At 41.4% G+C, this 16,857-nt stretch overlaps 1 protein-coding gene across 6 annotated transcripts in view; it reads left to right on the top strand.

The window, feature by feature from the left end:
* Positions 1-4,686, top strand: part of PFKFB3 (6-phosphofructo-2-kinase/fructose-2,6-biphosphatase 3) — a 144,332-nt gene extending 139,646 nt beyond the window's left edge. For all 6 annotated transcript variants that reach the window (XR_013379534.1, XR_013379535.1, XR_013379536.1 and 3 more), the window contains one exon: positions 3,075-4,686. The gene's annotated coding sequence lies outside the window, so the exon portion shown is untranslated. The remainder of the gene's footprint in view (positions 1-3,074) is intronic.
* Positions 4,687-16,857: the final 12,171 nt, after the last annotated feature.

Below are 16,857 nucleotides of genomic sequence, written 5' to 3'. Positions count from 1 at the left end.
CTTTCCAGCCTCTAATCTTTCTTATGAATATACCATAGAGATCCATGGAGAACGCTCTGGGTAGGTGCAAACTCTTTGGGTCTGCAACATCTGGTATTCTATATCCCCATGGTAGCCCATATTCATTTTATTTTAGCATTTTTAAATAATATAATGGTGGTGTTCATTTTTATTTTATTTTTTAATTTTTTATATATTTTTTGTTGGAGTTTGATTTGCCAACATATAGTATAACACCCAGTGCTCATTCTGTCAAGTGCCTCCTTCAGTGCCTTTTACCCAATCACCCCATCCCCCCACCCACCTCCCCTTCCACTACCCCTTGTTTGTTTCCCAGAGTTAGAAGTGTCTCATGTTTTGTTACCCTCTCTGATATTTTAGCATTTTGTTAAAAATCTGAAATTCTTCCTACTTGCTGGTGTGATGACCGAGGTCTCTTCCTCTTGTGCTCTGCCACAGGTGAGCCATGCTTGGATCCATCTCTCCTTGGAGACAACTGTCTTCCCTTGGATTTTAGGCTATTTCTTTTCTCTACAATTTAATCTCTCTATGAGTTCAGGAAAAGTTATGCTTTTAAATTTTATTCATCTTTCTCTTGTAGGGATGACAGCAATATTTTTTCTAGCTTTTCTGTATTGTAGGTGGGAGTAGAAACTCCTTATGGAGTGTTTGAGTCACTGTCATGGGATCCCATGTAACACTGTGTCAGACCATGGCCCCACTTTCATCAGAGGAGGTGTGGATGTGGCTCCATGACATGGGTTCACTGGCTGTATACATTCCATCCAATCCAGAAGCTGTCAGCTTGACAGATTGTTGGGATGGACTGCTAAGATGCCACTGAAGCTCAGATGCAGTGCCCTGTGTAGATGGTACCCAATTTCCAAGATAAAATATCTGAATTGGAGACCTGTATATGGTTCTGCATGCCCACTGGGAGAAACACATGGATCTGGGAACTAAGAGTAGAAGCTATCATTAGTCCCAGTGACCCACTAAGAATCTTTGTGTTTTTTGTCTCCGCAACTCTGAGCTCTGCAAAAGGAGTGTTCTCTCACCAGCAGAAAAGTAAGGGTCCCACTAAATTATAGTCCATGGCAGCTGATTGGGTAGTGTGAGCTCCTGGTGTCCAGAGACCTGCAGGCAAGGAGAAGAGTCACCATCGTGGCAGGGGTAAATGACTCTAATCAGCAGGAGGAGGTGGGGTTGTTGTCATGCTGTGGGGGAGGAGAGGAGTGCAACATAGGTCACCTACTTGGGTACCCCTTGTGACTGAATGGACAAGGGCAGCAACACTGCTAGAGAAAGGTATGGGTACCAAGGGCTTAAATCCTCAGGAATAAAGATTTGTATCATATTACCAGGTAAGTTCCCAGGGCTTGCAGAGGTAGCAGCTTAGAGCAAGATGAATTTTGAGTAGGTGGTATAGGAAGGAGGCAATGACAAACTGCAGTGATAGGAACTGTATTTCTTCCCACTTACCTCCCTCTTAGGAGGTAAATTTGCCCTTAGGAAGAGCAGCCCACTGGAACCTTGGGGGCTGATCCTGACATGTGTGTATGAAGAAGTGGTTCTGTGAGGAGCAAGAGGCAGACTGTGGTAGATCCATCTTTCTTTCCCTCTTTAGGCCCCCAGCTCTGAGAACTGTGGTTGGCCGCTGTCTCTATTAGCTCCTTCAGGATCCAACTCAGTGGTTCACAAAGCCACACTCCTCCCAGCAAATCCTCAGTCAATGACTGGGCAATCCTCATTCAATGACTGGGTGGTCACCCAGGGCAGGTTTCCTAAGGTGGCTGCCCTGGCCAGAGACTTAGAAAGGAAGTGGCATAAGAGCCTGCCCATTATGAGACATAGTGGGTCCAGGAAGTGTTATGATTTTAAAATTAATTCAAGCTTTGTCTTATTCTAGGGTAGTAGCAACATATTTCCCCGCCTTTTACCTCCTAGGTATAGGCAACCTTTCTTCTGGTAGTGAGCCTTTGTGAAGAGGAGGTAACAAATTGTTCTGAGACCTTTTGGTATCCAGGGGGGATTTCTGTATTTCACTCCAGAGAAGCAGGGTGGCAGACACTGGAATCTAGGAAAGCTGGCATCTTAGAGTCAACGATGAGAAGGAAAAAATCCATTTTCAGGTTCTTCCTAGATTGTCCAACTCAACCAGGGCAAGGAAGATGGTAGGGAGTCTAGAAAATTGTCATGTTTATTAAAAAAAGAGTATGCATTTATTGAGGGTTGGTGCTGTGTTCTCAGGGCTGTGGAGTGAAAGGAGCTGGATGGGGATATTGTAGCAGGAAAATGAGCACTTCAAAACCCTGAGGTCTAGGATTCAGCAAATTAGTTACATCAATACCTCATTTACATTGGTTTCTATCTTGCCTTCTTCCATAAAGAGCAATGATAGCAGATCCAAGATGAAATGCATTTTTGAGTGATTATGTAAAATATGTATAATTTGGAGGTTGGAGGCTGAGGGTAGGAATGGGTGAAAAATCATGAAGAAGTTTGAGGGTGGGCTGTGTAGGAGGGATAGATCAGGGGAAGGGTATTGGAGAGAGGGGAAACTGAGCAAAGACTGCATGTTCTCAGGGGACAGTGGCTTTACATTTGGTGTGATAGGTACAGAATCTTTGGAAGCATCTCAGTGATTCCCAGCATGACCAGGGATTTTTAAAAAATCCTTATGATAGAAGCAATGTGTGCTCATGATAGCAATTCAGATAATAGACATATGTAAAGTAAAAGTGTGAAAATTGCCTTTCACTGCACTATGGTCCCCCCATCCTACATCCACTTCCTAGGAGGTACTTACTATTACCAGGAACATTCCAGAATTTCTATGTGCTCCTCATTTTAGGGGAAGGGATGGGTGCAAGGCTCCTTCAGTGGGGAAGACTCACTGAAGGTGTTTGGAGGACCCCACCCGATGTTGCATTGGGCCACCTGCCTTTCCCGAGACTGGTCCTGGGAGCAGGTGTGTCCTACAGTGCCCCAAATGGCTCCTCTTTGATGAGGACCATACTGGAAGAGCAGAGGATTTTTGAAAGGCATGTCACTTGCTTTCTTTTTTTGGGCAGGTGTACAATGATGGCCTTGAGGTTCCAGGACAACCTGACTGGCTGGCAACTTTATCTCTTGGAAGCTCAGACGTGGACAGAAAGTCAGAAGGATATGAAGTCTCCTGCCCATCTCCAGAGCTGTGCTTCAGTTTCTGCCAGCAGACTGTGGCTGGCCACATTCCTGCCAACAATCACTCCGATGTTTTGACTTGAAACAGATGCTCATTCCATGTTTACACCCGACCACTATGATTTGTCTGCTGTGGCTTTGTAGTGATTGATGTCATTTACTCCCCTGTGGAAAAATCCCAGGAGCCTCACAGATCAAGCGCCTGGAGGAAAGCATGTGGGAGGCCACGGACAATTTGTGTAAAGGGGAAAAATATTATTCCCAGCAGGCAATCCCTCCACGGGGCTGTGGACTCAGGCCATTGCATGGAGCTCCAGCTTTGCGGTGAAATTGGGAATGTGTCATGCACAAATGTGAACAGGCCTGGCAAAGGTTTGGAGGCCAAGGGAGATTTTCCAAGGCTGCCTCCATCCATATGCTTCACCATCATCCTGCTGTGGTCCTGGTTCAAAGTGTGGCTTTTTGCTATTTGAGACCTGCATTTCCCCACATCCTAGCATCGTGTCTGGCACAGGGCCTGAGAGTAGGTGCTTGATATTCATAAGAGGAAGCCTTTCAACTAATATTTACTGAGTCCCTTATATGTTCTAGATGCTGGAGATTCAGTGGTCAACAAATTGGACAAGAATTACTCATTCTGATGATTCCTGATAAATGACCTCCCTTGGCATATCTTCTTCCACTTTGGTATATTCTATAATCTTACTGTGTTTACATAATTTTATTTGGCTTTCTTTCCCCTGAAAGAAAAAAAATTCACCCTGTAGAGTATGACTCTTATGCAGGTCAATAAGCATATATTAAGAGTCCATCTACTCTCTTTTGCACTCACCTGGCAAAATTCCAACCCTGGTTGAATTGAATCCAATGATCTCCTTCCTTTGTACTTGAACTGAACTAATGAATATTGTTGGAGAAACTCTTACCTTGCATTGAGTGGCTTCACAATTATGAAAGCCTTAAGTGAAAGCTCAACTCCACATGGAAATTCTATTTTGTTTCCTTTACCAGGTTTTCCATCATCTGACACGTCTATACCTTTCTTCTTCTCATTTTCTTTTGCTGACTATTCCTTCTTTTCCTGACTTCCCCCCAACCCCCCAGATAATTATATTATGTTTTTAAAGGATGTATGATCAATTCCTTTTTTTTTTTTCATATGATCAATTCTAATAATGCATTACGTTTCCTCTAGTCTATCTTTTGCTTAAGGCTATAAAAAGCATGTTGTCTTCTCAAATTATCTTATGTTTTGCCAGTTTTTTCTACCTTAATATTAGCTTTTTAAAAAAGATTTTATTTATTGAGAGAGAGCAAGAGCAAGCGTGAGCAGGGGAGAAGAGCAGAGGGAGAGGAGCTTGATGTGGGGCTCCATCCCAGGGCTCTGAGATCATGAGCTGAGCTGAAGGCAGATGCTTGACTGACTGAGCCACCCAGGCACCCCTTAACATTAGCTTTAAAATTAACTTTTAATAACCTCTAAAAGACCTCACTGTTTTTTTTTTAAACAATTACATTTAAAGAACTTTCTGTTATCTTAGTTGACATACAATGTTATATTAATTTCAGATGTTCAACACAGTGACTCAACAATTGCATACATTATGTACTACTCATCACCATAAGTATGGTTTCCAGCTGTCACCATACAACATTATTAAAATATTACTGACTGTATCCCCTATGCTGTGCTTTTCATGTTTCAATACTTACGTATTTTGTAACTGGAAATGTGTACTTCTTAATCACCTCCACTTATCTTGCCCAACCCTCAACCCCTCATTCCTCTGACAACCCTCAGTTTGTTCTCCGTATCTATGAGTCTGTTTCTGTTTTTTTTGTTTGTTCATTTGTTTTGGTTTTTAGATTCCACATATAAGTGGAATCATACTTATCTTTCCTGTCCAACTTATTGCACTTAGTATAATACCCTCAAGGAGAATCCATGTCATTGCAAGTGGTAAGAGCTCATTCTTTTTCATGAGTAATATTCATTGTATATATACACCACATCTTTATCCATTCATCTATCAGTGCACATGAAGGTTGCTCTCATGTCTTGGCTATTGTAAGCAATGCTGCAATGAACATACAGGTGCATGTATTTTTTTTTTTTTGGATTAATGTTTCTGTATTTGGATAAATACCTACTAGTGGAATTATTGGGATCAGGTATTTCTGTTTTTGACTTCTGGAAAAACTTCCATACTTTTTCCCACAGAGGCTGCACCAGTTTCCATTCCCACTAACAGTGCAAGAGGGTTCCCCTTTCTCCACATCCTTGCCAACACTGCTGTTCCTTGTATTTGTGATTTAATCCATTCTGACAGTTGTGAGGTAATATCCCATGGTAGTTTTGATTTGCATTTCCCTGACGATGAGCATCTTCTCATGTGTCTGTTGGCCATCTGTATGTCTTCTTTGGAAAATATGTCTATTCAGGTCTTCTGCCCATTTTTAATTGAATATTTTTTGGGTGTTGAGTTCTCTGCGTATTTTGGATATTAACTGCTTATAGGCATATTATTTGCAAATATGTTCTTCCATTTCATAGGTTGCCTTTTTATTGTGTTTATGGTTTTCTTTGCTTGCAAAGCTTTATAGTTTGAAGCACTTGGGTGGCTCAGTTGGTTGAGTGTTCAACTCTTGGTTTTGGCTTGGGTCATGATCTCAAGGTCATGGGATTAAGTCCTGACTTGGGCTCTTTGCTCACTGCAGAGTCTGCTTCAGATTCTATGTCCCTCTCTCCCCCCCTTCTCAAATACAGACATCCATACATAAATACAATATTTTTAAAAAATTATAAAAGCTTTTTAGTTTGATGTAGTCCCAATAGGTTATTTTTGCTTTTGTTTCTCTTGCCCGAGGAGACAAGGCAATGCTAATGCTGATGTCTGAGTGATTACTACCAATGTTTTCTTTTGGGAGTTTTATAGTTTCAAGTCTCGCATTTAGGTCTTTAAGCTTATTTTTGTGTGTGGTATAAGAAGGTGGTCCAATTTTATTCTTTTGCACATAGCTGTCCAGTTTTCCCAACATCATTTATCGAAGAGACTGTCTTTTCCCCATTGTATATTCTTGCCTCCTTTGTTGTAAATGAATTACCCATGGGATGCCTGGGTGGCTCAGTTGGTTAAATGTCTGTCTTTGGCTCAGATCATGATCTTGGGGTCTGGGGATCCAGCCCTGTGTTGGGCTCCCTGCTCAGTGGGGAGTCTGCTTCTCCCTCTTTCTTTGCCCCTCCTCCTGCATATGCTCTCTCTTTCTTAAAGAAATCAATGAAAACTTCAAAAACATGAATTAATCATATAAGCATGGGTTTATTTGGACTCTATTCCATTGATCTATTTTTGTGCCACTATCATTTTGTTTGTTTATTTTAAAAATTTATATATTTATTCATGAGAGACACAGAGAGAGAGAGAGATTGAGAGAGAGAGAGAGGCAGAGACACAGGCAGAGGGAGAAGCAGGCTCCATGCAGGGAGCCCAATGTGGGAGTCGATCCCGGGACTCCAGAATCAGGCCCTGGGCCGAAGGTGGTGCTAAACCGCTGAGCCACCCGGGCTGCCCTATCATTTTGTTTGGATTTTTATAGCTTTGTAGTGTATCTTGAAATCTGGAGTTTTGTACCTCCAGCGTTGTTCCTCTTTCTCAAGATTGGCTATTTGAGGTCTTTTGTGGTTTCATACAAGTTTTGGGATTATTCAACACTACATTTTTTAAAAATCAGAAACAAACTGATAAAATTGACTGATCATAGATCTTGGAGTCTTTCAGTCTTAGGTTTTAATGTAGGCTGTGAAGTGTGACTCTGGGCAAGTTATTTAATGTTTCTGAGACTCAGTTTCCCACATTGTAAAAAGAATTACAATAATCTTTCTATTTTATTGTTATGAGTACTGTCTAAGGTAATGTTTATGAACACATCTAAGTCTAGTCATTAATGAGAGGGAAGGAAAAATAGAAAGGAGGGGAAAAGGAAGGAAGGAAGAGGCATTAATTCTATGAGTGACAGAAGGTGCAGATGGCACTATGACTGAAATGAACTGTTCTGGAATCAGAGATTTCTCATAATGACATCTTCTGAAATAATAGAGAAAGATAAATTTAAAAAATCACTTGGTATTATGACTTCTTTAAGACTACTTTCATATTCCTGTGGGACAGTTACTATAAACTAAACCTATCAATCTTCACTCTTCTGAAGGGTTAAAAGAACTTCTTCAACCCTTCTGTTGATAGTAAGTGTTGTAGTAACTTCAAAAATTCATCATTTGGGAATCATCTAAAGCTTTTCTGATGCCTTGTAACATCAGCAGTGCAATTTCTTTATATTTGTTCCCTTCTAGACTAAGATCAAATTGTGATGCTGGGTATCTAGCACATGAGGTCAAAGGAAGGGATAATGCAGGTTACTTAGTGGGAGAGGGGGAATCAAGGCAGTGTAGATGTCATTACATGGTGACCGGCAGGGTGTTTGTTCTCTAGCCTGATCTGGACAAAGCTTATTAACACCCACTGTGCCGGTGTTCAGAATGCCACCGTGACACCAACACCAGTTGGGAATTTTGATAGCAAGCCCACCTCAGTGCTTGATCCCTCATCTCCTCCTCTTCCCCTCAACTCCAGGCTCATTTCCTCAGCAGACTGTGAACTCTTTTGAAAGCAGAGTTCTTCCATCTTATTCATCCTAACACCCTTTTCTCCCCACTTCTCACCCTCTGAGACCTAGCCTTACGTTTTACACACTATATGTGTTTGCTATATAAATAATTTAATCTTCCTATTTCAGAAATGAGGAAACAACTTCACTTAAAGAAGCTTGCTTCAAAAAAAAAAAAAAAAAAAAAAGAAAAAAAAGAAAAAAAAGAGGCTTTCTTCAAGTTGCACATTAGGACAGGTGAGGATCTGAGGCCAGGATTGCTAACTCTGACTCTGTAAGGTAATTAAAAGAGCACTGGTACCACTTCACACCCATTTAGAAAGCCATTTATATATGTTTATACACACACATATATATCCTATGTACTATATACATATATACATACATACACATATACATATAAAACAAGAAGTGAGGGTGAGGATGTGGAGAAATTGGAACCCTTGTGCATTTGCTGGAGGGAATGTAAAATTATAAAGCTGCTTTGGAAAAGAGTATGGTGTTTCCTCAAAAAATTAAACATAAAATTAGTCAAAAATCCCACTTTTGAGTGCTAAAGAATCGAAAGCAGAAACACAAATGGATTACTTGCATACCCGTGTTCATAGCAGCATTATTCCAATAGCTAAAAGGTCAAAACAACTGAAATGTCCATCCACAGAAGAATGGATAAACATTCTCATGTAGTCTTCTTGTGGTCCATTCATACAATGGAGTATTGTTCAGCCTTAAAAAAGGAATGAAATTGTGACACCTGCTACTACATGGATGAATCTGGAGGACATCATGTTGAGTGCAATAAGCTGGCAAAAAGACAGATGCAGGATTCTACTTATATTAGATACCAAGTCAAATTATGGAGACAGGAAGTAGAACACGGGCTGGAGTGAGGGTGGAATGGGGGAGTTAGTGTTTAATTGGTACAGAGTTTCAGTTGAGGAAAATGAAAAAGTTCTGGAGACAGATGGTGGTGATGGCTGTACAACAGAGTATGTTTAATGCCTCTGAACTGTACACTTAAAAATGATCAAAATGGCAGATTTTATGTTATATATATTTTACCACAAAAAAAAGAAAATGGGGAAAAAACATTGAGAAAGCACAGTTGACCTTGATTTTGGGAGTTTACAGCTTCTCTGAGTCTATAAAAATAAATCCTCTTCCTACAGATATGCGTATATGCATATACATAAAAGCTTCAGCATATATTTTTAAAATATAATTTATCGTGCATTATTGAAAATAATGTATGCATTATTGAAAATATGAAACACTAAGAGTGAAGAATGCAGAAATCATTCATAATCACAAGCACTTTATATTTTACCTTGACCTTCTAAGTTGCCCTTCGTATTGTTCTGGAGATAAGGTCAAATAGTATCTATCATGCTATTTCATGCATCATGAATATTTACCAAAATTCCAAAGTCATGAAAGTGACTGTGACTGTGTGTGTGTGTGTGTGTGTGTGTGTGAGAGAGAGAGAGAGAGAGACAGACCTGGAAGATTTCTAGCGCTTCAGGGTGTGACACCAGGGACCTCAGTGTGACTCACCCAAGAAGCTCACTCTTCTTGGGATCATTAAATAAGTGTTTCCAGTTACCCTGTGACCTGTAGGATCATAAATCCTTCCAGAAACTCCAGGGAGAGTTCTGACATTTGTCAGGGAAGGGAAGAAAGGCCTGTGTAAGGCTAGCATGGTGAATAAAAGGGGTACCTTGCATGTAGGCCTCTCAGAAAGAGGAGCCCAGGAAAAGCCATGAGTATTTTAGTAACCAAAAATACACTACCCCAACTCAATCAGGAAAATAAATATAATCTTGCCTTTCATGGAGACAGAAATTTCTTAAAAGAGAAAAATGGCAGCAGCACTCTGAATAAAGATGTTTTCAGAATTAAATTAAAATGGAGTATCCCCTTAAGGATCAATTTAAAGTGACATATAAAGTAATAGAACACGGTGAGTATAATTTCTAAGGAAATGATCAGATTGTCCGATGGAAACAGTAGCAATAAGGCATGTTTTCCGGCAAATACCCACTATTTGCTTCAACGTGGAGGGAACTGGAGGGTATTATGCTGAGTGAAATAAGTCAATTGGAAAAGAACAAACATTATATGGTCTCATTCATTTGGGGAATATAAAAATTAGTGAAAGGGAAAAAAAGGAAAGGAGAGAAAATGAGTGAATATCAGTGAGGGTGACAAAACATGAGAAACTCAACTCTGGGAAATGAACAAGGGGTAGTGGAAGGGGAAGTGGGCGAGGGGTTGGGGTGACTGGGTTATGGGCAATGAGGGGGTCACTTGGCGGGATGAGCAGTGGGTGTTATGCTATATGTTGGCAAATTGAACTCCAATAAAAAAAATTAAAAGAAGAAGGCATATTTTCATTGATTTCTTGAATGGTGTCTGCGGACAGCACAGCCCAGAAATGCACACTTATTTCACACTCAGCAGTGGTTCATCAAGATGGAAATAAAAACACACCTGCGTAGTTCCCTCCCCAAACTTCCTTCTCTCCCTCCACTACCCTGCGATGAACTAGTTCTGATCGGGAACTTTAGAACATCGGGAAAGGTTAAAGGTCTCATAAAGGTACTTGTGGTCAACTATACCCACGTAAGTGAAGACTAAAACGCGCACACAGAACAATGGTTATACTAGGAAAACGTCTTCTCGACATGACCCATCTGGCCTAGAATTCTTCTACTGACCTCTTCCTGAACTTAGCTGTCGTCTACATTCTGGGGTTTTCACAGAACTCCTAGTGCTCATTCACGAAGCTTCCAGAGGTTCAGAGTCCACGTGAAGAATCCTGCTACTTGGGGAGTTTTATGTGCTTCTTACCCATTCCACAGTTGAGTCACTAAAGGAGAGAAGGCCTTCTGTGAACTCCTTTAATGCTCTCCAAGTGGGGCTCTGCCTCCGAGAAGTGCATTTGCAGTTACTGAAGTGCCATTTTACCCTGGGTCTCCTCCCAGGAGAGGACTGTTCGCCTCCCAAGGTTCCTGGCATTTTGGAAAGAACTCGAAGCCGCAGCCAGCTTTACTTTGGCAAGTCACTGCTTTCCCTTTCTTTCTCTCTTTCCTTTCCCATGGAACCTGCTCCTTCCATCTGTCTTTCAAACTCTGCTTTATAAATAGCAATTCAAGTTTTATTTTCTTCTTGAATGCACTCTCTCTGTGAAAGAGGCTTTTCACCAAGAATGTGGTGTCTGATCAGTATCTTGCCAATGGGTTAAACAAAGATCTCCATGCTGGGTAAGACTTTGACAGACCCATTCACATACGCCTGCTTTTCTCGTACTTGGCTGAAACCAAGGGATGAAAAGAAATCCTCCCCCAAAGTAAATTGAGAAATGACTCGGACATCGTGTTATTAAATTGCGTCTATTTTGCTTCTAGCTTTTTTTCTGGAATGCACTAAGTCAGATAGATGCACACAGAGCAGCTCCTACACCTACTTCTGTGAAACGCGCAAGTGAATGCATCCGTTCAGGTTATCACTCAACGTTGTACAGTGATTAAATCATCTGATGTTTTAAAAACTCGGTTAATCTTATAAAAGCCCTTGAACTTCTATGTGCTGAGCGCTTTCAAAAGAATTAAGAGCATAACTAGGAATTTACCCCTTGTCTCCAAAGTATGAGAAACTGGGAAGATCTCAGTTTCACTTTCAACCCAGAGAGAGCTGTAGGCACAGGTAGAGGAGAAAGCTGATCACTCTTGTGCTTTGGAGGATGTGAGAAAATGCTCCAAGGCCCACATTCCCCTCTGCTGAATGGACTGAAATTTCCAAAGCTCTGTTCTCCAGAAGAGTCACACATGCAGGTGTTAACAGTGATGGAAACGCTTGTGGGTGAATTGATAATTTACGTTTTACCGAGCCTCTGAGCCGGGCCTCCTTCCCTCTCACCCTCCTTGCCAGCACGTTGGCCTTCCCCTTTCCCTCTTGGTTATGTAATCTTTATGCGAGGCTTCTGGAACTTCTCCAGGAAGTACATTTGATGTGAGGCTGAGTGGCCTCTGACTCTTGAGAGGAGGCCAAAGACACAGAAATGCATTCAGGAGACTTTAAAGCAGAAGAGGAGAAAAGTGTGCCCCGGAGACTGTCTCCCGGGAGATGGTGAGACAGGACTGGTTGGAACGTCCCACGGACAGCTTGGACACTGGACAAGTGGAAAGCAGCTGCCCGGATGGGAACCCTCTGTGGATTCTGCTCACCTGTGCAGCCAAAGGCAATAGCTCCATTATGTTCCTTCTCTGCCAGTGGTTCTCACCTTGACCACAGATTAAAATGAGATTAGAACCCTCATAAGGAGACACTAGAGAGCTTGCTTTGTCTCTCTGTTCTCCACCACGTGGGAGGGAGAGTGAGATGACAGTCATCTGCAGACCAGGATAAGGGCTCTCGCAAGACCCTAGATCTGCCAACAGCTTTGTCTTACACATCCAGCCTCTGGAGCTGAGAGAACTAAGTGTCTCTTATTTAAACCACCCAGTTGGTGGTGTTTTTGTTATAGCAGCCCAAATGGACTAAGACAGATGCTGACTTTGCAAAGGTGAAGATATGGTGCCAGTACTTGCAGGGGACACATCTGGGGCTACACAGCCAAAGATGGAAGGGAGCCCCATGCGTTTGGTCATGGGCTCTCTCCTGCTGCTCACATGCTCGAAGACCATGGGACTGCTTCCTCTTCCAACAGCTGCCCTGTGCTCAAACATTGTTAGAAACATAAAACAACCAGGACTTCGGCTTGCCACACAACAACCTTTGGACATTTCAATAGAGAATCTCGGTGGCTTTTACATTTTTGGTGCCACTGCTTTTCTGTACACATACAGCCAGTCCAGATTTGAAAGCGGTTAGTTTAAAATCACTGCATGTTAATAATAATAATAAACAATTGGGCAATGCTTTATGTTTCTATAAAATACCTTCAGGTTAAGCAGTGTTCCTCAACCAGGAGAAACTCCAGGACTTCCCTCCTCTCCCCACGTGAACATTTGGTGTTGTCCAGAGACATTCTTGGTTGTTCCAGCTGGTGAGAGTGTTACTCTAATAGGTAGAGGCCAGACTTGTTGCTAAATATCCTATACTGCACAGGACAGCCCCACAACAAAAGGTTATCTGGCCTAAATGTCTATAATTTACTTTAAACCATTAAAGGGGAGTAAAGATGTGAGGATAGGCTTAATAGTACATTTAAATTGGTGAGAATAAAGAACATATATTTTTCCTGGGTTGAGAAACTCTGACACATAGGATCTCATTTAGTCTTTGCAATGACTGCATGAGCTGGATATCATTACAATTAGGACCCCCCACAGCAAGGGCTGATGAGTTATTCATTCAAGATTGTAAGTCAGAAGCCAGGGACCTCAGGCTAAGCTTGTTTTGTTTGTTTGTTTGGCTCACCCAGCTATATTGAGGTATAATTGACAAACATTGTATATATTTAATGTGCACCATGTGATGTTTTGATATATGCATATATTGCTACCAAATCAAGCTCATTAACATGTCCATCACTTCACATAGGTATCTATCTATCTATCTATCTATCTATCTATCTATCTATCTATCATCTATCTATCATCTATCTATCTATCTATCATCTATCATCTATCTATATTTATTTATTTGTGGTGAGAACAGTTAGGATCCATTCTCTTAACAAATTTCAAGTATCCAATACGGTATTGTTGACTATCACCACTATGCTCTACGTGCATAACTTTTCGTTCTGCATAACTGAAACTTTGTGTTCCCTGACCAACACCTTCCCGTTTGCTCCTTTCTTGAACCTCTGACAACCACCATCATGCTTGCTTTCTACTTCTATGAGTTTGACTTTTTTAGATTTCATGTGTAAGTGAGATCATGCAGTATGTGTCTGGCTTATTTCCATTAGCAAATGTCCTCCAGATTCATCTATATTGTTGCAAATGGTAGGATTTCCTTCTTTTCTATGGCTGAATGATATTACAGTGTGTGTGTGTGTGCACACGTGTGTGCACGGATGTATCACATTTTCTTCACCCATTCATCTGTCAATGGACACTTTGGTTGCTTCCATGTTTTGACCATTGTGAAAGATGCTCAGAGGAGATGGGAGTGCAGATATCTCATCAAGATACTGATTTCCTTTCCTTTCCATAAATACCCAGACATGGGGTTGCTGGATCATAAGATAGCTCCACTTAAAATTTTTTTGGGGAACCTCTACTGTTTTCCACAGTGGCTGCACCAATTTAACATTCCCTTCAACAGTACACGAGGGTTCCCTATTCTCCACATCCTCGCCAATGCTTGTTATCTCTTGTCTTTTTTGACAAAAGCCATCCTAACAAGTGAGGTGGTATCTTACATATTTTTAATGATGAAATTACATAAATAAATCCATATACGTTTGTTGATATGTGAATATATAATGCTTTCAGAAACAAATTGAAATGGACTAAAATATGTATGTGGATGTGTGCGCATTTCCTCACATTGGAAAAGTATAAAGAACCATAATGGTTTTGATTTGCATTTTCCTGATGACTAGTGATGCTGGGCACCTCTTCATGTACCCATTGGCCAAGTGTATGCCATGCGAAGCCTATGTAACTGCAGGCTAACTTCATGTACAACCACTGTGGTAAGGGCAACCAGGAGATTTACTATGAGCTTCTGCTTAGATTAGACACCCTCCATGGAACAGAAAGTTGGGTGGGGTCACTTCAGCTGAACAAAATAACTTTCCTAACCTTGTCTGATTCCTTGGTCTTAAAACTGGTTATCAGGTTAAAGGAATGAAAAGTTTGGCCCTTGCACATTTTATTTGGCACTTTTCATTTTGGTTTTGATTATAGTTAAGAATATTTTGGCTGGCACGGGAAGAGCCAACCAGACTAATCTCTGACCTTGTCCTTGAAAATTCCCAACCAGGAGCCAAACCATCTGAAAGTTCAATGCCTCTGGCTCGCCACAACCTAACTGGAAAAAGGCAGAACCTCTCCCCTGTGCTTAGTGTGGGCAAGGCAGGCCTCTGAGAGATCTCCTGGCGCCAGGTTCGTGGAAGCAACCACAAGCAACAGAGCCCACACTCGTCTGTGCCACCTTGGCCTTGGAGTTGGAGGGGGGGTGCTGGCCAATTTTAATCCTTCTGGCTTGGTCCAAGCTGGGAATTTAGAGTCTAGAGTCCAGAAAACTTGCTTGTGGTATGACCCAAGAGAAGTCTCATCTTCTTAAGCCAGTTTTCCCATCTGTATAGAAGGAAGATTTTCCAATCTATTTATATCCGTCATGGTTCTCTAGAGAAGCAGAACCAATGAGATACACACACACACACACACATAAATATAAATCATGAGAAATACATCTGTTAATTATAAAGAATAATAAATATACGAGGAATATTATATGTATAAATGATAAAGAATTGGCTCATGTCAATTATGGAGGCTGACAAATCTCACGATCTATGTAGCTGCCAAGCTGGAGACCCAGTGGAGCTGATGTTATAGTCTGAGTCTGAGTCCTAAGGCAGGACATGATCTGCATCTCAGCTTGAAGGCAATAAGTCTTGCCGTGGACTGGATGAGGCCCACCCACCGTGGGGAGAATGAACAATCTGCTTTACTCAGTCTGTTGACTCAAATATTAATCTCATACAGTACTATAGCTGAATATTTGAGTCCCCTACCAGACTCTTATGTTGAAAGCTAATGCCCCCTGTCATGGTATTAGGAGGTGGGGCCTTTGGGAGGTGATGAGGTCATGAAAGCAGAGCCCTCACCAATGGGATTAGCGCCCTTATAAAGAGACCCCAGAGAGTTCCCTTTCCCATTCTGCCAAGTGAGGTTACATTGAAAAAGACAGCTGTCGCTGAGCCAGGAGGTGGCCTTCATCAGACATAGCCTACTGGCACCTTCATCTTGGGCTTCTACCCTCCAGAACTGTGAGAAAACAAAAACAAAACCAAAAAACTCCAAAAGCTCAACTAGAGAGTTATAGTGACGATACAAGACCAAAATTAAGTGGTGAAAGTATTTCTAAGTTTTGAATCAATGACTGTTATTCAGAAAAGATAACGTACACATATATAGAAGGGTCTGTATTTGACTTTTGGAAAATTAATCTTATTATATTCATGTGGTTGTGTTTACTTAAAAGGTGTATACTCTGGATTCTAAATTCTTAAATGAAATGTTGCCTTTTAATTTATTTTTTATTTTTTAAAAGGTTTTATTTATTTATTTGAGAGAGGGAGGGAGAGCAGGAGCAAAGGGAGAGGCAGAGGGAGAGAGAGAGGCAGACTCCCTGCTGAGCAGGGAACCCCAGCAGGTCATGATCCTGCGGCTGGATTCGAGGACCCCAGGATCATGACCTGAGCTGAAGGCAGATGCTTAACCAACTGAGCCACTCAGGCGCCCCCAAATGTTGCCTTTTTAAATTAAAAAGAAAAAAAGTAATTATCATAGCGTTCTGGCAAAAAGAGCACAGTGCTGTGGATTTGTAGAATAAAGAACAGAAATGTTTTTGCCAGATTGAAATAATCTCTTTCTTCCACAGTGAAAAGAATTTTATGATAGACTACAGTATTGTTAAAAGTAGTAACTGCTCCTTTCTGGGCAGTTACTGAGGATTATAATTCTCACCCCAAGAGATCAGGCTGGCTCATGTGTCTTTGGCCAACAAAGTCATTGTGGGTTTTCACAGTTCCCCCTTTTCCTCCTGTCTGAAGATAGGCAACGTTTCAGATAGAGGCTGCCCCCAGCTTTGGTTCCAGACGTGGAGCTAAGCCTTTACTGACCTGCCATGGACACACTGTCAGCTGCAAATAAATTGTTTGTTATCCTAGACTTTTGGGATTTTAAGGCTGTTTCTCCTTGCAGCATGACCTAGCCTGTCTTGACTATTATGTGACTTGATATTTTTCCTAAACTGTAACTTCTGTTCATGGGAAGGCCTCCCCGACTTGAGAAATAAGGTAGATTCAAAGGGTATGCACTT

The sequence above is a fragment of the Canis aureus genome, chromosome 5 (assembly GCF_053574225.1).
Source record: "Canis aureus isolate CA01 chromosome 5, VMU_Caureus_v.1.0, whole genome shotgun sequence".
NCBI lineage: Eukaryota > Metazoa > Chordata > Mammalia > Carnivora > Canidae > Canis > Canis aureus.
The sequence above is the reverse complement of the archived record's forward strand: the minus strand, read 5'-3'. Positions and strand labels throughout refer to the sequence as shown.